Source organism: Vombatus ursinus, unplaced genomic scaffold (assembly GCF_900497805.2).
Source record: "Vombatus ursinus unplaced genomic scaffold, bare-nosed wombat genome assembly UNPS02009205.1, whole genome shotgun sequence".
NCBI lineage: Eukaryota > Metazoa > Chordata > Mammalia > Diprotodontia > Vombatidae > Vombatus > Vombatus ursinus.
This window is the reverse complement of record NW_020948983.1, coordinates 43,840,712-43,863,346: the sequence shown is the minus strand read 5'-3', so window position 1 is coordinate 43,863,346 and position 22,635 is coordinate 43,840,712. Positions and strand designations below refer to the sequence as shown.

Genomic DNA, 22,635 nt, shown 5'->3' with positions numbered 1-22,635 from the left:
GAGTTGAATGAAACTTAAACTTCATCTCTGTCTGTTGCTCTTGCTACCTTGATAAAGCTTCCTACAACCCTGCTGGACCAATTGCAATTATTTATCATTCTCTCTTTGAAGATAGAGAAGTGAGTATAGAGAATTGAATTATTTTTTAGACTTTTAAATTCAATGTCAAAGATCTGTTCAGGAATATGAGTTAGATGGTCTTTGACTAATTTTTCATCTTCTGCTGTGGTTGACCCCCTTTGTTTTCTCATCAGTACTTAGGTACTGGCTTAAACTGTAGAGTAGCCCTTTTACACCATGAAGCTTTTATTACTTATTATAAAGAATTATTTTACTGTTTGTAAGATTTCTAATTGATGGCATAGTAAATCATATTTAATTATAGAATAGTGATATTTATTTCATGAGCTGTACATGAAAATTCTTGATCTTTTCAGTAAGTAGCAAACTCCTCTAACATACTAGATGTGGTTTACTCCACACCATGTTCCACATCCATCCACCCTGGACATGGCACACATTGCCATTTGCCCTGCTGCCATACATACCTTCTTTACTCTTCCTTTCTTTCTACTGCTTGTTCCAGGAACAATAATCTAATCAATACTGCTAAAAAAGGTCATAACAATTACCTGCCCTATGACTCCACTCACCATTCTTGTGACCCTCCAGACAAAAACTCCCTTAACTTGGCACTGTTTCCCTATTTGTTTTATCTCTTCAAATTGGAATGTATACTCCTTCTGGCCAAGGACTGTATTTTTTATATTTGTATCGTTAGAACATACCACAGAATTTATCATACAGTTATCATTTAATAAATGCTTTTTTTTCATTTACTCACTCACAGTCATGGCAGTAATCTTCACATGCAATGTGTTTTCTGAGATGATTCCCAAAAGTACAATTCTGAATCTCTGTCTTTCTCTTCAGTATTCCCAATGAAATCTGCAATAACTGGCTTTTGGGAGGCCTCATATTGAGATTGGGGTATTGTATTAATAGGTGGAAAACTGGGAAAGAGAAAAACTTAGTAGTAAATATCATAAACATTCAGTAGAAGTCTTAGAGGTTGCATTGCCCAAAACCAAAATTCAGAATGTAGAGCCCTTTTCAAATGAACAAATCTTTCTTTAGTATTTTGAGAATGATAGGCAGGTATTGAAGAAATAAACATAGGTCTGAAAAACATATACACTGTATGATTTAAATCTCAACAAAACCTATGCTAAATCTCCTTACTTTCCCTGGGGATTCTTTATGATATACTTATTCCATTTAAACTCAATGGAAAACATACTTCCAAAGAGGAAGTGTTTAAACTGTAAGTTCATATGAAGCTGTAAAAATGATTGTGGTGATTTCTGCACAAAAACAAAGCTGATGGAAGACCTAGAAATAATTGTTATTCTTTCTTTTTGTTTACATTTTTTTTTCACGCTGCCACACTGCAGATAAGCGAATTCAACTTGTCAGTACCATGTAATATATTTACTGAATCTCTGGGCACCAACTTCTTAATGTGGTCCATTCTTGTACTTTTAAAAAATACACATAATATTGGTTATAAAATTACACTTACAGATAATTGCCTGTCCCTAGTATCTTTGAACAAAAGAGTAGGTTATGAATTGCATAATAGTGACATAATTTGACATTCTCTTAGCTCATAGAACATATGGTCCATACTGCTTATTTGGCACTTAATCATATATTCTTTTGTATGTTGTTTAACTTTTATATGTAAAGATGTCATTTCTTCAATTAGGTCATAAATCCTTGAGGACAGGGAATTAATCCTATGCCTGGCTTTGCACATAATAGGTTCTTAATAAATTTGTTAAATGAATATTTTTAATATCTTCTAAGGACACCAAGAAAGAGAGTACTTTCCAAGAATCTATAACTAAATATATGATATATTGCATTTATGTAGATCTCACTTGCTAAGCATTGTCATATACAGAATGTCACAAAAAATCTTACTGCAATTTTAAGCCTTAACCACTTAATATGTAGGGTGTCCCAAAAATCTTCATGCAGTTTTAAACTTAAATAGCTATTAGCTCTTGAAACTGTGCAAAGACTTTTGGGACACTCTGTATATAAGTCCAATTTTTTTTTATTAAATTAGATATATGTGTTGATATGATATGCATATGGATTGGCCAGGCACCAATCCCAAAGCACCTATTATTTCTCAGTTGCATTGATGTCCCAGTGATTGGGCCAAAGATATAAGGCAGTATACTTGACTACAAAAATCTCCTCTGCAGAAGTCTAGAGAGTCGCATCCAAGCTTTATTTTTAAAAGCTTAACCTAAAAGACCTTTCATCGTAGATATTTGTGATTTCCTTTATCAATGGTGGAGTGAAGAGCTTGAGGGATTAAGAATCTTGAATCCTTGAGGTCTGAGTATTTTAAGCATGAGCTGAGCAGACTACTATCTCTGTGTCTGCTGATTTCACTCTTGTAAAGGGGAACATCAAAGGAGAAATGACAGCTCAGAATGAAGAGTGTTGTGGAAAACCAAGGATTGCCATTTTTACTGCCATTTTTACATTTCTCCTCCAGTGTACACAAATATCCACCAACTGTGGGAATTTTATACATAGGCTTGTGTAATGTGTTACATGTGTGTTTGTTTTGTTGTTTTCTTTTATCTTTCATACCACGCTTTCCAACATCAGTCCTGACAGTCATGTATTAGAGGTGGAGAGAGGCAAAAGGAGAGATATGGAATAGGTGACTAAACGGCAGGCAATGCGAGTTGAAACATTTGTTGGCTGGGATTGTAGTCTGGGGTGGAGAAGCTCTCCCTAGGCACAGAGAATGTCATCTCTACACTATGCACAGTTCCCACAAATAGAAACCTTAGTCCATCAAATAAAATGTTTTTTAATTACAGTAAAACTTTGTTAAATGCCATCATTTTCCCTCTACTGCTGGTTACTGAGGTACAATGCACTCCTTAAGACCAATTTCAAGTAAGAGTACATTTTTTCCTTGCTTAGAAATATACTGGGCTTTTTGGTGAATGGAAAACCAGCCCTTTTCCTCTCCTATTACATGGAAGCGGCAAACCTGTGCAAAGGAAAATGGAAATGTTGTGTAGCATTTTGAGCTTTACTAACAAGACTGGTCTAGTTGAGCCAAGAGCCTTTGAGTCATGGGCTTGTCTAGAAGCCACAATGGACATCTGCTGTGGTGGGAGTGTCTACACTGGACCGAAGAAACATTATAGATGTTATCTTTTTAATCTTCAAACATCCTTGTAGTGAGTCACTGAGGTAGAAAGCTAGTAAGTATTTTTATAGGTGGAAGAACTAAATAATGAATGTATCAAAGAAAGGAAGTTGATGTTTGAGAATAAAGCCTACACTCCTAGATTCTATTTTAGGACAGCCTACATTAGACCATGAAACAAAATGAATAAGCTGCTCAGTCAGTATTGTAAAGCTTAAATAATTTTGAATTTTATCAATTTAAAATGGCGTAAAGAGTCTATATAAAAAAATAGAGGCCATGAGGTTTTTATTCTCTTTTAAAAATGAACAGGCAGTTGTAATGTAATGAATAGGGAGTTGCTTTTGAAGTCTGAAGACCCGAGTTCAAGTCCTGCCTCAAACACATGCTGGATTTGTCACCCTTGGCTAATCCCTTCTCGTCTCAGTGCTGTAGACAAATTAAAACTATAAGTTTCAGAGATGTTGTGTCAACCTAGATTGGTGGATGGAGCTTCCTCACCTGAGAGTTTCTTAAACCAATAAAATCATAGTTCCAGTTCCTATCCCTTTAAATATATAAACCAGATTTCCTACTCACAAATGAATCTGGCCACCTCGGTTGCAATTTATTTACTACATTGTTACTTTCCTTATTCAAGATCATTTTGGAATTTTCCTTTATAATTCCTTCATAACCCCATAAAACATTCTTTTGTAACATCTTCAATGGTGGGATATTATTTTAAATTATTTGATTTTTGAAAATAGCAAAAAGCCACTTGCCACCAAGTTTGGTGGCTATGGTAAGTGACTCAATTGACTAAAACCATATTTGGCAAAAAAAATTGTAATGAAGTTTATTAATGAAGTAAGGCTACTGATTTCCTTATGTACATCATAATGCTGGGGGAGTTTGATGCTGTGGGGCAGGGATTTAGAGAGCCACACAAACAGATGTCACCATTATCATGAAAAAGTTGTCTCTAAAACTCTCACTAAAAAAGAACAACCTTATAGGGCGGTCATAGATTACAATTCTGGAGTTTACTTAGAAGCACTAGGAAATAAGCAGATTGTCGGTATATATTGAAAGGTAGTAGATGTAGAGACCTGTCTTGGTGTGGAGCATAGTGGGAGTGACAGTAGTCATAATTAACTGTGCTATTACCTCCATTTGGCTTGGAATGCCAAGAAGAAGCAGGTGAGTTGGGATAGTGTGGTAGTTACTACAACTCAACATTGCTTTGGGTCTCTGCCTCTGTTATCATCATGGTGTATGTGGGGTGGTCACAAATATTTGTGTTAGTTGGAATTCAAAGGTTGGTCGGGTTAGTTCCTCTGCCTCTTGAGGTTGCACGGTAATGATAGCTTTCAGATCAGATGCATTTTCTCCTGCTTCTCTGAGTTGTCAGCTGAAGCTAGTTTCAAGTTATCATCTCAATTCAATTCAACAACCATATATTAACCACCTATTATCTGCTTATTTCTGAAGAAGAATGCCTGGGAGGTGGGAAGGATGTAGGCCTGGCAAACATCCATAAATTGACTCTTATTAGCACAGAGTAGTAAGGTAAGATTCAAAGGTAGGTTCTGAGAAACACAGGTAAAAGCATGTGTAAGAGATTTCCCTGGTTTCGTCTACCTATTCCAAGGTAGTGTCAATCAAAGTCTGCTCTCATTGAATCATAGACTTAGATCTGGAAAGGGCCTTGCAGGTCATCTAATCTAATTCTGTCATTACGCAGATGAAAAACTCAGGCACAAGGATGGTTAATTGATTCCCTAAGCAGAAGTGGGGTACCTGTGGCCTCAAAGCCACATATGGCCCTCTAGGTCCTCAAGCATGGCCCTTTGAATTGCAACTGCACAGGATTTGTTATGTGAAGTTTGGATTCAATCAAAGGGCCACATTGAAGACCTAGAGAGCCACATGTGACCTCAAGGCCACAGGTTCCCCACCCCTGCAAATCATTCATGTGAACCTAGCTCCTTTGACTCAAAATCCTTTCTGATGTTTCATGCTGCAATAACCAGAAGGAGAAATGCTGATGTAGAGGCCCATACAATACTGCCCTTGAATATATAGTTTTCTGAGGGAAAAAGTGAGGGACTGGATCTGAGTAGGACTTATGGATGAAACATGGCACCATAGCCATAGTAATCTTAGTGTCTTGGGCTTTTTCCCTGTGTGTGTGTGTGTGTGTGTGTGTGTGTGTGTGTGTACGTGTATGGGTGTGTACGTGTACATGTGGTCATGGATATTTCTAGCTACTCAGTCCTCTGCAAGAGGAGACAGGAAAACTAGAGGTATCTGTATATGTGATTCTGTCACTGTATTCTGTTTCTGAGGCAGAGTTCTTACCATACAAGGGCTATGATTAATGACTACATGACTGATGTTCAGTCCTGCACCATATATTTGAATTGATCAACTGAGATGACTCCTCGTCCTGGGAGGTCCTTGTCCCTCTATCGAATAGTATTTTGAGTTTGTTCCCTCTCTCCTGTTAAGTTTGCCTGTCTTATCTTAATTCAGGTTCTGTGCAAACTAGGGGAATAATTGCCAGACTTACAGGCTAGAAAGAACCAGAATAATTAGCTTTTATATGCGACTCTCGCAGCTCCTTCTTCCTACAGCACTCAATGCTGTGACTCTGCTTGTGTTTGAGCTAGTGATTGTCCACAGCTACATACTGGGGACACCAGGAAAACAACAGAACCTGATGTTCACAGAGGAACTTAGAGGATATTTGGTCCAACCCACATCCACTGATAAATGGCCATCCAGAATCCACTTGAAAACTATCCATGTCAAGCCATGGCCTATCTCCATGGTCCTCCCATGCCACTTTTGGAAAGCTCTGATTGTTCAAAATATTTTCCTTACTTGGAACATAAATCTGCTTCTCTGCTATTTCCAACTTAATTCTTCCCATTTAGGCCAAGCAGAAAAGTCTAATCCTTCTTCCCCAAGTCAGCTCTTCAAATACTTAGTTATCATGTCACCTATAAATTTTCTTTTCACCAGGACAGCTTTTACAGTGCCTTTGTTATAACCTCACAAAATTGAATTTAATTGAATTGAACTGAGAACAGTATATTTGTTTTGAGTGCCACATCTAAGGAATATACAAACTGGAGTAGACAACTAGGACACTGAGCAGACTAGAAAGCATTCATTCAGCAAACATTTTTGGAGAAACCCCTATTTCAGGGACCATGTTAGGCATTGTGGACATAAAGATGAAAATGAGTCCCTACCTTCAAGGAACTTACATTCTACTTGGAAGATATAAATGTAAATGATAAGACAATATAGGATAATTTGAGGAAGGAGAAGGTACCAACAACTAGTGAAATCAGAGAATACTTCCTTTAGGAAGTTGTACCCAAATAGAGAATTGAAGGAAAGAAACTGATTCTGAGAGGCAGATATGAAAAAGGAGGGCATTCTAAGCATGATGGACTGTCAATGCAAGGTCTTGGAGATGAAAGATGGAATGCTGAGTTTAAGAAATGAATAGTAAACAGACCGTTTTGGCTAGAATGCAGAAATTATGAAAGGAAGTAGAAGTTGTTTTGGTAAAATAAGCCAGATGCCAAAGCCCCCAGTAAATGGGCTCTAAATGCCAATCAGAGGAGTTTGTATTTATCCTACTGTGGGGATTCTTAACCTTTTTTTGTGTCAGGGACCCCTTTGGAGTGTGATCAAGACTATGAATCTCTTTCTAGAATTATATCTTTAAATGTATAAGATATATAGAACTCTAAAGGAAACCAGTTATATCAAAATACATTTATCAAATTTTATGCATATTTTTAAAATAGTTCATAGCCTTAGGCTAAGAGCCATTGTCCTAGTTCCAACAGAGGTTCATTGAAGTATTTGAGTAAGGGAGTGAGATGTTCAAATTTGCACTTTAGGAAAATTATTTTGGTAGCTCTGGGTAAATTATGGTACCTCTGTTTAGTGAACGAGAGGTGTCCTGAGGTAGAATCTACAAGATTTCACAAATGTTAGAAAAGAGGGATGAGGAAGATTGAAAAGTAGAAGGTAACTCCAATTCTGTGAACTTAAGTTATGCATTGAAGCATAGTGTGCTTAACAGAAAAAGGGAAGTTTGGAAGAATGAGCTTAGGGAATGAGTCTGAATGCAAATGGAATCATACATTTGTTCTCCTTTTCTTTTATTGTTTTGTTTTATTTCTACTTTCTCATGGTTCCTCCTATTAGTTCTAATTCTTGGCCGTGTTGAATTTGTGATCTGATAAGGGCTAAGTACAGTACAACTATTGTCATTCTCTATTGGGGCATTAACTTTCCTTCATGAATGTGAAAAAAAAATCTTTTAAGATCCAGACCTACATTCAGTAGACAGGTCAGACATAGATAACATTAATTAATGAGAAATTAGAATGGGTTATGGTTGACTGAATATCTAGAGGAATGTATCATCTCTCTTTGTAAAACTATCAATTTTTCCAGGATTGGGGAGTTTTAGTCTTGAATTCTTGGGCAGAGGGGCATCTGAAGTCACTGTTTGCATATTTGTATATATTAATGACTTTTTCCAGTTGAGAAATGTCCTGGACTTGGTGGGAAAAATATTAATTTAAATTTTTGGAAGTCACTGCTGTTGGGAAAGATGGTTTTTCTAGTTTGTTAAATTAAAATATTTGAATTGGTAGGGTCTCTGAGCTTAGCTGATTGAGAAATGTGTTGAAATTTTATAAATGAGGACATATACAAACATGGCCCTGGATTAGCCTAGAGTTCAAGATGATAAGAGTGAATATGAGAACAAGTCAAGTAACAGGCTAATGAGTGAACTACAGGTGAAGATGGAAGACTCCATAAGCCTTGTGGTAGGTATAACAGAGATAATCTTTGTCTATGATGCTCTGGTTACTAAAATCAAGTGAGTCTTTTTTTAATAATTTATTTTTAGTTTTCATTGTTCACTTCCATAAGATTTTGAGTTTTAAGTTTTCTTCTTCTCTTTTTCCTCGTCCCTCCTCAAGACAATATGTAATCTGATATAGGCTCTACTTATATGCTCATATTAAGCATATTTTCACATTTGTCATGATGTATAGAAGAATCAGAACTGATGGGAGGAACCACAAGAAAGAAGAAATAAAACAAAACAACAAAAGAAAAGGAGAATAAATAGTATGCTTCCATCTGCATTCAGACTCCATGGTTCTTTTTCTGGATGTGGATAGCATTTTCCATCCTTAGTCTTTTGGAGTTATTTTAGATCCTTGCATTGCTGAGAAGAGCTAAGTCTATCAAAGTCAGTCATCACACAGTGTGGCTGTTACTGTGTACAATGTTCTCCTGGTTCTGCTCATTTCACTCAGCATCAGTTCATATAAGTCTTACCAGGTTTTTCTGAAGTCTGCTCATCATTTCTTATAGCACAATAGTATTCCGTTATATTCATATACCACAACTTGTTCAGCCATTCTCCCCCCTCCCACTGATGGGCATCCCCTCAATTTCCAATTGCCACCTTTGCCACCACACAAAGAGCTGCTATAAATATTTGTGTACATGTGGGTCCTTTTCCCATTTTTATGATCTCTTTGGGATACATACCTAGAAGTGCTGAGTCAAAGGGTATGCACAATTTTATAGCCCTATGGGCATAGTTCCAAATTGCTCTCCAGAATGGCTGGATCAGTTCACAACTTCACCAACAATGCATTAGTGTTCCAATTTTCCCACATCTTCTTCAACATTTATCATTTTCCTGTTTTGTCATGTTACCCAATTTGATAGGTGTGATGTGGTACCTCATAATCATTTTGATTTGTATTTCTCTAACCAATAGTGATTTAGAGCATTTTTTTTTCATATGACTATAGATAGCTTTAATTTCTTCCTCTAAATCAAGTGAGTCTTAAAACAGGGAAATATATGCACACCAAAGGTGGTTGCCTCCATCATGAAGGAGATGTAATTCAGTCTTAAGTTGATGAGGAGTTCCACATAGATGGTGAGATCCTGCAGTTGTTTATACTTGTGGATGATATTGTTCCAATGGGATCAATCCCTAAATCATCGTGGAGCCTCCTAAATGAGATTCATAATCACTCTAAGCACAAGGGAATAGCCAGGTGAATGGAGAATGTCTATGATCTAGATTGTGTTACCCAGTTGAATGGAAAACCTACAGAGCCTATCTGTCAATCAGCAAAGATTTAATATATACTAGGTACTGGGGAAACAAAGACAAAAATAAAACAGTCTTTATTCTTAAGAAGCTTACATTCTAGACAATATAGACATATAAATATATGCAGAATAAATATATGCTGAACAATGCAAGGCCCTATGGTACGTAGAGGACTAGTAGTTGGGTTATCAGGAAAGGCTTAATCTTGAGGTTTGTATGAGATTCTATGAGGTGGAAGTGAGTAGGGAGAGCATTTTAAGGCATGGAAATGGGAGAATGGAATTACATGCAGGAAGAACAGCAAGAAGTTTTGGAAGAGAGTAATGGATCATGAGGCTAGAAAGAGAGGTTGTAAAAGACTTTAAAAGTTAAGCACAGAAGCTTATATATAGCCCTAGTCCAAAGATAAATAGATAGATAGACAAATATGGCAAATGTATGCATAGATTCCTTTTTTTCACATGGTAAAGGTTTAATTCCAAACAATGGAGTTTAAACCACCTATCAATTTACTTCTGGGTCTTAGAAGGTATCTGCTACTAGTAGGTAATTAGTTAGAACTAAGGGTCAACAGTACATGAATTTTAAAAAATGAAGGGAAAAAATAGACAACTTTCATTTTTTTCCATTCCTTCTATTGATGTGGGGCCTAGTTTTAACCTTATTTGAAGACAAGATGACTGGGAAAATTTTTTTTTTGAGTTTCCAAAAATTAAGACTTGAAAGTTCCTCATCTGTGCTTTCAAAAGTTCCACTGAGTTCACATAATGAGAAACCTAACTAGAACCTCTGCATGCCATGCAGACACACAAAGAGAAAACAGCAGCAGGAGGTTTGTATTTGTGTCTTGGCAGAAAGTCCAAGCTAAAACCAGTTGCCCAAGGGACTAAGTTCAACTTTTCTTGGCCCTCCTGCCAAGGTAGTGCTAAAGGTTACATAATGGCTGAAACAAATTCAAAAATGGTGAAAATATGTAGGTATTTCTTTGTGTGGGATGAGCTTTCACTGGCCACTTTGAGACAGAGAACCACAATTTATTTTGGATCTAGCATTCAACAAAATACATTGCTGTACTTGATTGCATTTTTGGCTGAAAAATAATAGGATGTAAAGAGAAAGAAATTTACATCTACAAAGTTTCTAGCCATAGCCTGTCTATAACATGCTATTTGGCTTCACAGGACCCTTCAGCATTCAAACAGCAAGTGTGGGTTTCTTACAGGAAGGCATCCTTCAGTGAGATCAACTGGTTAAAATTCTTTTACAAGTTTTTGTGCTTAGGCACCTACTTCTCTCATGAGGGGGCTTGACATAGAACTGTGGTTTCCTGAAGAGCCTTCATTCCAGCTTAGTTGCTTTGAACCCAGCCAGATCAAGAGTTTAACAAGAGCATATCGACATCAAGCTGAAGTTTGAATTCTTACACGTTATCAGTCTCCAACCTTGGTGTGACATAATCAGATCAAGATTGCCCTTTTGCTTGATGTTTCCATCCCTCTGTGCCAAGTAAGCAGCTTTATGATTCGTTAGGAATGAAGTGGATTATTTCATCCAGTTACAGCTTGGCTCTTGGCCACAACCATGTAATCTCGGAGGCAGGCTGAACCTTTCATTTATTTGGATTGTTGGGAAAACTCATCCCAAACCCTGCAAATGATGGTAGGGAGGGTGGTGGTGGGCAGTCAGTATAAATGGAAAAACAGAAGTTTATGTAAATTTCCTTTCTGTAATTGTTTTGCCCTTAAAGTGACTGAAGTCAGGCTTATATGCAAATAGCCTCTTTTCACTCTGTGCCTACACCCCTAAGGAACATTTTATAGACATGAGGGGACCATGTACCACCAGTGAATGATGGTATGGTTGAGAACAAACTTGTTTTGACTTAGTTTGCATGGGCTGAAGGAATTGAAAGCAGAAAATTCCCTCTCTCCCCTCAATTCCTTCACTCACAAAACACATGAAGTCTTTCTTTCTAGCAAGAACATCCTTTGAAGTAGGTGTGGTAGCTCCACTTTGCCATCCATCAAGATCAGATTACCTTCACAAAAATAGCCAGGCAAACTCTTAGTGTCAGACCACCAGCTAGAATGTTGAATTGGGTATGAGTGTGTATGAGTGGGGAAGGTCCCCATAGCTCTGCTGTCATTGAACACCCTGCAGAATTTTGTTTTTGTTTGTTTATAAGAATAGGTTACCCAGAGGTGGCTAGAAGAATGCTCTCTTTCACTCTTGGGCAATTCAACTCTGCTACCTACTTGTGGTTCTCTGGCCAATGTCAAATGCAATGTCTTTGGGGAGAAGAATAGTTCTCTACTCCTTGTTGTATAGCTAGGCCTTAATTTTCTGAAGGATGAATCCCATAGTTGCATTATTTGAATTTGCTCTACATATTTCCATTGGGTTAGACAATTACAATATTTTACATAATTATAACTTCTCCAATAGTGTGAATTTAAATACATGTGACCAATTGACAGGATTCATTGTTTGTACTAATTGGGACCTAGCTATAGTTTGCCTTTTCAATTCAAAAAACATTTCTCTTTTCCCTGCTTTCCAGATTTCTTGATGTGAAACTATGTAGGCTTCTAATGGTCAAGGACTATAAATGTGTGTGTATGTGTGTGTGTGTGTGTGTGTGTGTGTGTGTGTTAAGGATAAACACCTAGACTTTTACAAATGTGTTTTCTACATGAAGAAGGCTGATATGGTTGTTTTCTGATCTCTAGGAGACAGAAAATTAAAGCTTCTTCAATCAGTGAATTAATCCAATATAGCATTTAGATAATAAAACATCCCCAAACTTAAGAGTTTCAGAACTAAGTAAAATTATATTCAATTACTCTCTTAATTGCTATGTAGGGGGTGAGTAATTAAATGTTTATAGTCCCACATGGCTATAGTACATTGCTGTTTCAAGTTAGCCATGTTTACTCCATTGGCCAATCTGCTATTCTTTGACACTGTTTGATTACCTCCTCTATGCCAAGTATTGATTCTCACCTAACTTTATGTTTTCACTTTAAGTAATCATGTCCACCCAACAATATAAAATTTTGGCATCTTAGGGCTTAATATAATGTGACTTAATTTTAACATCTTCTCAGCAAAAATGACATTTTATCTTGTGCAAGAGAAATATATAATTGTTATAATTGTAACGTAATAGAACATTTCACAAAATCACAAGAAAGGGAATTTCACAAATGTATACAAATCTCTTTAGGCCCACTGGAGTTTGTTATATTTTCTCCCACTTCCTCCTTTCCCTGAACATATCACTTCTCTGCCCTCCCTCTCACCCAATCATTCATCTTTTAATAGTTAAAACAAGAGAGGTATGTTTCTAAGTGTCTGTGCATGTATTTAATTGTTCAGGATTATTTAATCAATCAACAAGGATTTATTAAGCACCGATGGGCCAGGCAGTGTGTCATGTTGGAGAGAGAGTTGAACTCGTGGCCAAGAAGGCCCAAGTTCAAGGCCCATTTTTGACATATACTGGCTGCGTGACTTTGGGTAAGTCACTTTACTCTCAAGGCTTGAGGCAACGTTCTAAGAATATAAGTTGCAGAGAAGATGGCAACATGCATTGGTAAAAGAATTTTCTTACTGGGAGCACTCTATACTGATAAAATTACAATACCAGACATGTCCTTAACTTGTCTGCTGGGCACTGTCCTAGACCCTATAGGAAGGAAGGAGGGAAGGAAAGAAAGAAAGAATGAAGGAATGAAGGAAGGAGGAAGGGAAAAATCTTATAGAATCTTATATTCTAATAATGGATGATTTGTTCATACTTTAAACTTATAGAAACAAGGTAATCCCTGACTATACTGAATATGGGGCCAGGAACTGAGAATTCTAATCCCTCTTTGTCCTCTATTTTTCATGTTTGGCATTTGGGTATTTAGTTGTCTCTTTAAATTACTTTTGACTATGTGCCTTTATTATTTGGTTACTGACTGTATAATTTGTTTAACCTTTCCCCTCACCACCTGCATACAACAACAAACAATCCCAAACACAAAATACATCATCTTTGAAAAGCAGTAAGATTCATTCAAAGAGCTAAGGTTCTGGAAAGCAGAAGTCATGATTTTTTCTTTCATTCAGGGATAAAAAGTGGATTAACTTAATTATAGTAAATCATGTTCATGGCCAGTGAAGTGGACATTATCATTCAGTTCAGAACATAGCTACGTGATGGCAGAATAACAGTACAACTTGGTGCATTCTGTGGAAAAAACTAATCAAATTGGTCATTTGGAATTATGAAAATAAAACAACCATCCATTTGAGTTTTTCACTTTTTAAACAAGTTGTTGTGGTCTCATGTAGAACACCCACTTTTGTCTTAAGTATCAAGAGAATTCAGCCAAAACATGGATTCTTTACCTAATTTCTCCCAAAAGATCATATTGATGTGGACCTGAAATTGAGTATCAAAAAATGCTACCTGAAGTCTAAGCATTGATGGTAAACTTTATGGAGCCTAGCCCTTTTGAGAAATCTATATTTGCAACTTGGAGATAAAGGAGTAAGCCATGTCTTTTTGAACCAAGCATTTAAAAAAGTACTTTTAAAACGTAAGGTCATAGATACTAATGTCTTTTGAAAAAAAGTGTGAGACTGTTCCTCATAGGGAGAAAGAGCAAAATTATTATAAACTAATGCCCAAGATATGGTTTTGTTAAAAATCCAAATGTACTTTATTTCATTTCTTCACTTATAAAATAATGGTGTTGGCATTGATGCTATCAGATCTTTTTCAACTTTTTAATCTATGTTCCTTTGATCGTATTCCATAAAATGAAATTATTTTTATTATTGAAATGGGACTGGTGCTGAACCTGAGATTTCATTTGTAGAGGAACCTCTGAATGAGGAAACTCATTCTAGTAATGGAGGTCAACATCTTCTCTGTAACTTCTAATCTAAGAGACTTGCCTATAGCATGAGCAGTTAAGTGATTTGTCAATGGTCACACAGTAAGGATACTGCTGAAGTGGGATTTAAATGGATATTCTAGGCTCCAAGACTAGCTTGTTATCCTTTATCTCAAAAAAACATTTTATTGAAGTGTTTTTGATGCCTCAGTCACTTGATAATAGGTCCATACCCTACCCTTATAACAAAAAACAATTAAGCAAAATTAAACAAAACAGAGGAAACAGGTGACAACATTTTGTATCCATAGTTAATTTTCAAGAGAAGTTTCACCATCAGTTCTCTGAAACAAAGATTATTAATTGCATTTAACCTAATTTCTGATGCCTTTTAGTGTTGTTTCATTTCCATTGTTATAATTATTGTGAGTATTGTTCTGTTTCTTCTGTCTTCATTCTGCATCAGTTCATGCATGTTTTTGTTTCACTGAATTCCTCATTCCTCCAATAGAATATAAGCTCTTTCAGGGCAGCGTCTATTTCATTTTTGCCTTCACATTCCCAGCATCTACCATAATGCCTGGCACATAGTAGGCACTTAATAAATTTTGTTGATTGATTCATCATTTTTATGATGCATATTATATTATGGTGTCATATTCTATTCCAGTCATATCACAATTTCATCAGCAACTGATAAATACCCAGTTTCTTCCATGATTTTTCCTACTACAAAAAGTAAAGCTATGAATACATTGGTATATGTGTTCTTTCTTTTTGTCACTGTGTATATGCCCTGAAATGGGATCAGTGGCGCAAAGGGTGTGAAGAGTTAGTAACTTTTCATTCAATTTCAAACTTGATGTCCTGGAGGCATCTCGGATGTCAACATGTCCAAAATAAAACTCAATGTCTTTCACCCCACAGCCCTAATCCTCTTCCAGATTTCCTGTTTCCGTAAAAAGCACCATCGTTTTTGTAGTCTCCTCAGTTTATTACTTCATTGTTAGCTTCAACTCTTCACTCTGCCTCACCTTACATTTCCAATGACTTGCCACATCTTGCAGTGTTCACTTCCACCATATCTGTCCCATTTTATCTGCTCATACGCTTGCCCTCTTAGCTCAGCCTCTCACCACTACTTGCCTAGGTGATTTTAGTGACCTCTAATTTGTTTTCCCTGCTCCTAGTCTCTCTCTACTCTAATCTATCCACCACCTAGCTGCCAAAGTTATTTTTCTTAAGTGTACTCCCATATTCAATAAACTCCTGTGACTTCCAATTGTCTTGAAGATCAAATATAAACTCCTCTCTTGGGCATTTAAAGCCCCCTGAAGTCTTACCTCAATCTGTCTTTCTAGCTGCATTATACAATATGAATTGTCTAAGTCCTGCACTCTGTGGTCCAGCCAAATTGACCTCTCCATTCCTTACATGTAGTATTCCATTTCCCATTTCCATGTCTTTGTACAGTTTCCCATTTCATTCCTGGAGTGCACACTTTCCTCATCACTGTCTCCTAGAATCCCCCTCTTCCTTTAAGATGCATCTCAAGCAACACCTTTTATAGGAAAGCTTTCCTGATTTTTACCCCCTCCTCAATTGCTAATACTCTCATTTCCTAGCCATTTAGTATTTAACTACCTTACATTTCTTTTGTTTTATTTGACATATTCATATATATATGTTTGTGTTGTTTCCCCTGATAGAGTAAATGCTCTTTGAGGATAGATATTATCTCATTCTTTGTTTTTGTATCCTAGTATATAGTCAGAGCTTAACCGATGGTTGTTGATTGATAACTACCAATCTTTTTTCCAAAGCAATTGGACCAATTCATAACTCTACCAACAGTGTATTAATGTGTCTATTTTCCCAAAGTCTTTCCAACACTAGTCATTTAAAGCTGGAAGTAATCACTTCAACAATCAGTTATTAAGCATCTGTTGTATGTTAGGCACTGTGTTTCAGAGTAGGGATGAAAACATGTTGAATAAGTATTATCATTATCACACATAAATGCAGCTTCCCACTTGAGTAGATACCATCTGTAGCATCCCTTTGGCAAAAAGCTTCCTTGAGGCTAAATACAGAAACTGTGTCAAAATGTGTAATATTTTCTGGAAACCTTCAGAAAGACATTTTTCACAAAATTATATTCTTTATGTAGTTTAAGCAAACTACATTGATATAACAATCAGTATTTTTTTTCATTAATTTCTAGAATAAAGATTTGTGGACATAAATCTTAAAGATCACCTTTGTTGGTGATGCCTAGTACATAATCAGTTGATATTTTGGTGGAATGTCCTCTCAGTTCTACCTTCGCCCTGATTTTCAGCAAGCACCAGAACAACTTTTTGCTGTCATTTAATTTTTTTTTTTTGCTGCTTCTCAGTCCTTCCATATTTCTCACATGCAACATTCACACATGTGTATAGATACTTCTCTCAGTCTTTCTGACACCTGATACTGCATTCTGGTTTATAAAAGCATTTCAAATCTTCCTTTCTGAATTTTGCCTCATTTACATATTTTTTTTTGAGAATGCGCCTTAGCTACAGTCCAAACCCATCACATAGAGTGGTGTTGTGTTACTCATGTCACCACCAGGGAGCAGATTATGACTTTCAAAGAATGTCTAATAATACTTCATGGTAGCAGTATAAAGCAACAAAATGTAATTTCTAGAATTTTCATGTATCTTAAATCTTGGCTAGGAGAAGGAGAAGGCTAGATTTCTTTCCATTGTGTGCTTGTTTTGTTCTTTTGTCTTTGTTAAATGAAAGTGTTCTGAGGCTGATGATAAAACCATAAAATTAATGGCACTGATATAAAAAACATTCCAATCTCATGTAAATATTGGGGTCCTGATCTTCCTCTTTATGAATACATATAAAGATATTAATGCTTAATTGTTGACACAAGGAGATCAAAGATGATGGATAGCATCATCAACAACAAAGATCATTTTTAAAAAGCTGTCATTTCTAAGGCAAATTCCAGGACTGCTAGAAATGTACTTATTTCCACTTTGCAGTAACTTATAAAAAGCCAAAAAATATTGTTTTCAGCAGTGACTGTAATGAGATATAATGTCACCCTCAAATATGAATGAGTCATGACTCATGTATTTTTGTGTAAGCAGGATGGACAGGTGTCCTATGATGTATTCTTAGAACAAGTATGATCATATAGTAGGCCTCACCTCCACTGTCCTCTTCCCTTCCTTTTATCCTAGCAAGGCTTTCTTCCATATTGACCGATTGTACTTGATGCCTTATTAGGGATAAAGGGAATAGGGATCTGTTTCCCCTCAGCTACCTAAACACATAGCCACTGCAAAGAATAGAGCTGGAATGAATCTCAGATTCCATCTAGTCTAATCCCTTCACTTTACTTAGGAAAAAATGAGGCTCAAGGAAGTTAAATGAACTCCCTGAAGTCACACAGATAAGCATCAGAAACCAGATTTAAACCCAGGTCCCTTGATTTTAGAATCTTTTCTGACCTTAAGCTCACTGTGTTGAGGCATCAGGGAAAGCGGTATAAGACATTGTCTCTACCCTTAAGCACCTTACAAGAATATATAAATAAAAAAGAACTCACGTTACAAAGTGCCCCTTGGGGCTCACTTCTTGGGGAAAAGGGTGGTCATACTCTAAGGAGCTTGTTCTGGATTGAAGGGTACTGATTTACACTGCTAATAATAATGATGCTTAGTAGTTATTTAAAGCAATCAAGTTACAACTAGGATCGTTCCCCTGGTGCCAGCAGTTTGTGACCATACAGCAAATGTGCGTGCATAGGATAGTGTGTTCTTTGATTTGCTTGTTATGATTTAAGTGTTTTTTAATTTGGAAAATCTAACTGGGGAGAGGGTGGTCATGAGTTGTAATAGAAAGAGCACTAGACCTGGGTCTCAAGAAATCTCATCCACTAACTCTATAACTCTGGTCCAATTTCACTTCTGTGGATTTCTCTGTAAAATCAGGGGGTCTATGGGTGGGTTTCAAGGGGTTCAGGAATTTGGATGGAAAAAAAGTTACTTTTTTCATTAACCTCTAACATTTAACATTTCCTTCAATTATTTAAAAAAAATCCTTATGATTGAAGCATATTTTTTCTTTCTTTTGCTCCCCCACCCCCATCACAGAGCATGCCAATACTGAAATTTGTTTAGTGTAGTTTCATATTTGTAATGGGTTTTGTATTTCTTGCCTTCTTAATGGGTAGGGGGAAGATAATTTGGAACTGAAAATAAAACTCAGTTTTAAAACATTATTTTAAGAAGGAGTTCAGAGACTTCGGTCTAAACCGCCAAAGGGATTATGACAAAAAAAATTAAAAACCCTGAAATAGATGATCTCTAAGACAACTTCCAAATCTTAAATTCTAGAATTCTCATGTGAGCTGAGTAAGAAAAAAATTCATTCACTATTACTTTGTTACCATTTTATTCTAATACTTGTAACAGATGTGCTTTTGATCAAAGAGGTCTGGTTACATCCTAGAGAATTTTTTTCACTGTTTTGGTTTATAAAACACACTTGTGAAACCTGGAAAAATGTATGCAAAGTATCTGTAGTCTCTGCCATCTGCTAATTCTTCCTTTGGCCTGCTACTGTCCAGTGATAAAGGGAGGTAGTGATGATAGCAACCTTTTTTTCCTATTTCTCCAATTTCTAGATGTTCCTGGTGGCATCTTACCTCTGTGCTCTAGCTATCCAATGTATCAGTTTCTTAGGAAAGTAAAGTATAAGTCTTGCAAGTTCTTCAGTTTTTTAGTCATTTATTCATGCACGATGAATGCAAAACCTTACAGTGTACTGCTGAAGTTACTTTTGCTCAAGTCCCACTGGCTCTCTTCCTTTTTCTCCTCTAGTCTCTTTCAGGTAATAGCCCTTCAAAACAATATGTTTGATTTTCCAAAGTTTTTCAAATGGGATAGAGAAGAGAAAAGTATCACAGTTCTTACCATATCATTACCTTTTTTTGCTAGGCGGTATCCTTAAACATCTATTTTAAAAATTCTTGGGGGCAGCTAGGTGGCGCAGCGGATAGAGCACCGGCCCTGGATTCAGGAGGACCTGAGTTTAAATCTGGCCTCAGACACATAACGCTCACTAGCTGTGTGACCCTGGGCAAGTCACTTAACCCCATTGCCTAATCAAAAAAAAATTCTTGATGAATGTTTAATTTCTTTATTTTTTTTCTTTAAATTGGAGGCATATTTGGAATTATGTTAAAAAGGTCACTAAATTGTTCTTGCTCTTTGACTTGGTAATCTGACTACTATACCCCAGGGATGTCAACAATAGAAAGGGCCCAATATCCAACAAAATATTCCTGGCAGCATTTTTTGTGGTCACAAAGAACTGAAAATAAAGTAGCTGCCCATAAATTGGGAATGGTTATTCAAATTGTGGTACATAAATGTAATAGAATATTACTAAACTATTTTCACAAGAAACTATAAATATAAAGAATTTGGAAAACTATGAGAAGTCACATGAACTGATGCAGAATGAAGTAAGCAAAACCAGGCAAACAGCATATGCAACTGCTACAACAATATATGTGGGAAGAACAACAACGACAAAAAGAAACTGAGCACTGCGTCAATATAATGACCAAGCTTGGCCCAGGAGAAGAGATGATAAAAATGTACTTCCCTCATTGTAGAGGTAGAGGAACATGGATGTGGAATGTTACATATACTGTAAGACATATGGATATGTTGGTTAATTTGTTGAACTGTCTTTTTTTTTTTTTTTGGTAAATAGTATTTTATTTTTTTCCAATTACATGTAAAGATAGTTTTTAACATTCTTGAGTTTCAAATTTTTCTCCCTCCCTCCCCAAGATAGCAAGCAATCTGATACAGGTTACACATGTACAATTATGTAAACATATTTCCACATTAGTCATGTTATGAAAAAAGAAAAAGAACAAAAGGGAAAAGCGAAAATAGTATATTTCAATCTGCATTCAGACTACACTGTTCTTGCTCTGGGGAGGGACAGCATTTCCCATCATGAGTGTTTTAGAATTGTCTTGAATCATTGTATTTCTGAGAAGAGGTAAGTCAATCATAGTTGATCATTGCACAATGTTGCTGTTACTGCATACAACATTCTTGTGGTTCTGCTCACTTCACTCTGCATCAATTCATGTAAGTCTTTCCAGGTTTGTTTGTTTTTTTTTTTTTGAAATCTGCTTGTTCATCATTTTTTATAGTACAATAATATTCCATGATATTCATATACCACAGCTTGTTCAGCCATTCCCCAATTGATGGGCATTTGTTCAATTTCCAATTCTTTGCCACCATAAAAAGAACTGCTATAAATATTTTTGTACATGAGGGTCTTTTCTCCCTTTTTATCATCTCTTTGGGATACAGACCTAGTAGTGGTATTGCTGGATCAAAGGGTACGCACAGTTGGATTACCCTTTTGGTATAGTTCCAAATTGCTCTCCAGAATGGTTGGGTCATGAACTGACTTTTTCTTTTAAAATCTTTTAAGAAAAGCCTTTCTACATAGGAAAGGGAAAATAGTGTATGTGGAAATGAAGATGGTGTAGAAACAGATATCAAAAATAAGCTAAACAAGTTGTTAGAATACTGATTTTTTTTCTTGGACTTTTTCCCTCATTTATTGTCTGGCCAATGGATAGATTATTTGGACCTGAAATATGTCTGTATTCATCAATGAAATAGAGCATCATCTGAGAAACATGGCTTTGTCAAAAATGTTGTGCTTTTCCAAGGTGTCATTAGCAAAATGAATAGATTTTCCTTATTTGTTTATGTGTTACGTTCTACCAGTGGAACATAAGATCTGTGAGGGAAGAGATTATTTTACATTTTGTCTTTGTATTTCAGCACTGAACACGATTCCTTGTTATTTGTAGTAGTCACTTAATAAAATCTTGTTGTTGTATTATTGATACCCAGGGTTCTACCATTGGCCCTCAATCTTTACCACTTCCCTCTTTCTCAATTAGTTGCCAAGTTCCTTTAGTTATATCTTTGAAATATTTCATATTTGTCTTTTCTCCATCATTATAGCTTTCAACCTATTTATTTGATACACTCATAATCTCTAATTATTCTCTAATTATCTGTAATTAATCTCCAATAATCTTTAGATTATTAATCTATCAATCCCTTCCCTTGTCTCAATCAATCAAACATTTATTAATTACTCAACACCTATTAAATGGTTGTATAACAGGTATCCAGGTGATGAGTATATATTTTTAGGACAGAGGGAGACTTGCCACTAAAGGCAAGTTCATGATTTGGAAAGATTGAATCAATGAGGCATTTTTTTTAAATCCACTTTTGGTAGAAGCATATTTTTAAGCCCAGTTTTAGCATATTTTCCTAAATATGAATTTATCACCTTACTGACAAGAGGGCTGGTTTTTTTGCAGCTAGTAGGAGGGACTGAAGGATCATGGGAGGCAGAAGCTGTGCCCAGAAATTTTGAAAGCAGGAAAGTAGAGGTGCACCAGGTTGGAAGCCGGCTGATTGCAAGGAAGGCTATTGGTACCCCAAATTTCATACAATCAGAAACAGTTAGAGCCTTGTCTAGCTCATTGACCCATTTAAGGTGTGATCTGCCCAGACAGAATTTGCTGCCCTTACTGGGATCTAGTAAATTATTCATTTCCCACATCTTTCTGTCCTCTGCCCCATCACTACCTGGCATTGTTTACCTTCAAGAGCATCCTGCTCACTTTAAATCTTGCTTGTTGGCATTATGCAATTTTGTAATGGATTTTTGTCTCTAAATTAATCTAATTTTTATTGCATTCTGAGGGAGTGTTTGTTATAAGTGAGTAGACCAGATTATGGGGAAGGACAAAGAGAAACTCTTAAAATTCACAGTGAACCTGTAATGAATCAATGTATTTTTGTATTTCTCTGTCTCTGACTCTTTCAAACAAACAGCAAGGATATATAGGTCCCTACTGAACATGATTGTGCCCAGGTCAATAACAACACTACACAGCAAAAGAATAAAAAGCTTATGAAACTCAAAGAGTTACCCTTCCTGCTTTTTGCTGGTTCATATGAGATTCTCCCAAAAGGAATTTATCCTCTCCCCCTTCCATGTTTCCATGGAAGGTAACACATGTGCTTAAAATCACCAATGCCCTGAAACATAATTAGCCTCCTAGGGCACAGGGCCTAGGCAAAACAAATAATGCCTAAGTCATTCTACACCTTAGTCTTGCTCTTCTTGTGGCCACACTGGGACTAAGACTATATTTCATGCTTAATAATAAATAACCCAGACCTCAGTTCTAAGTACAAGTAAATA

The 22,635-nt window shown here is 36.3% G+C and overlaps 1 protein-coding gene across 1 annotated transcript in view; it reads left to right on the top strand.

The window, feature by feature from the left end:
• Positions 1-22,635, top strand: part of ADAMTS17 (ADAM metallopeptidase with thrombospondin type 1 motif 17) — a 471,203-nt gene that overhangs the window by 119,972 nt on the left and 328,596 nt on the right. The window lies entirely within an intron of this gene.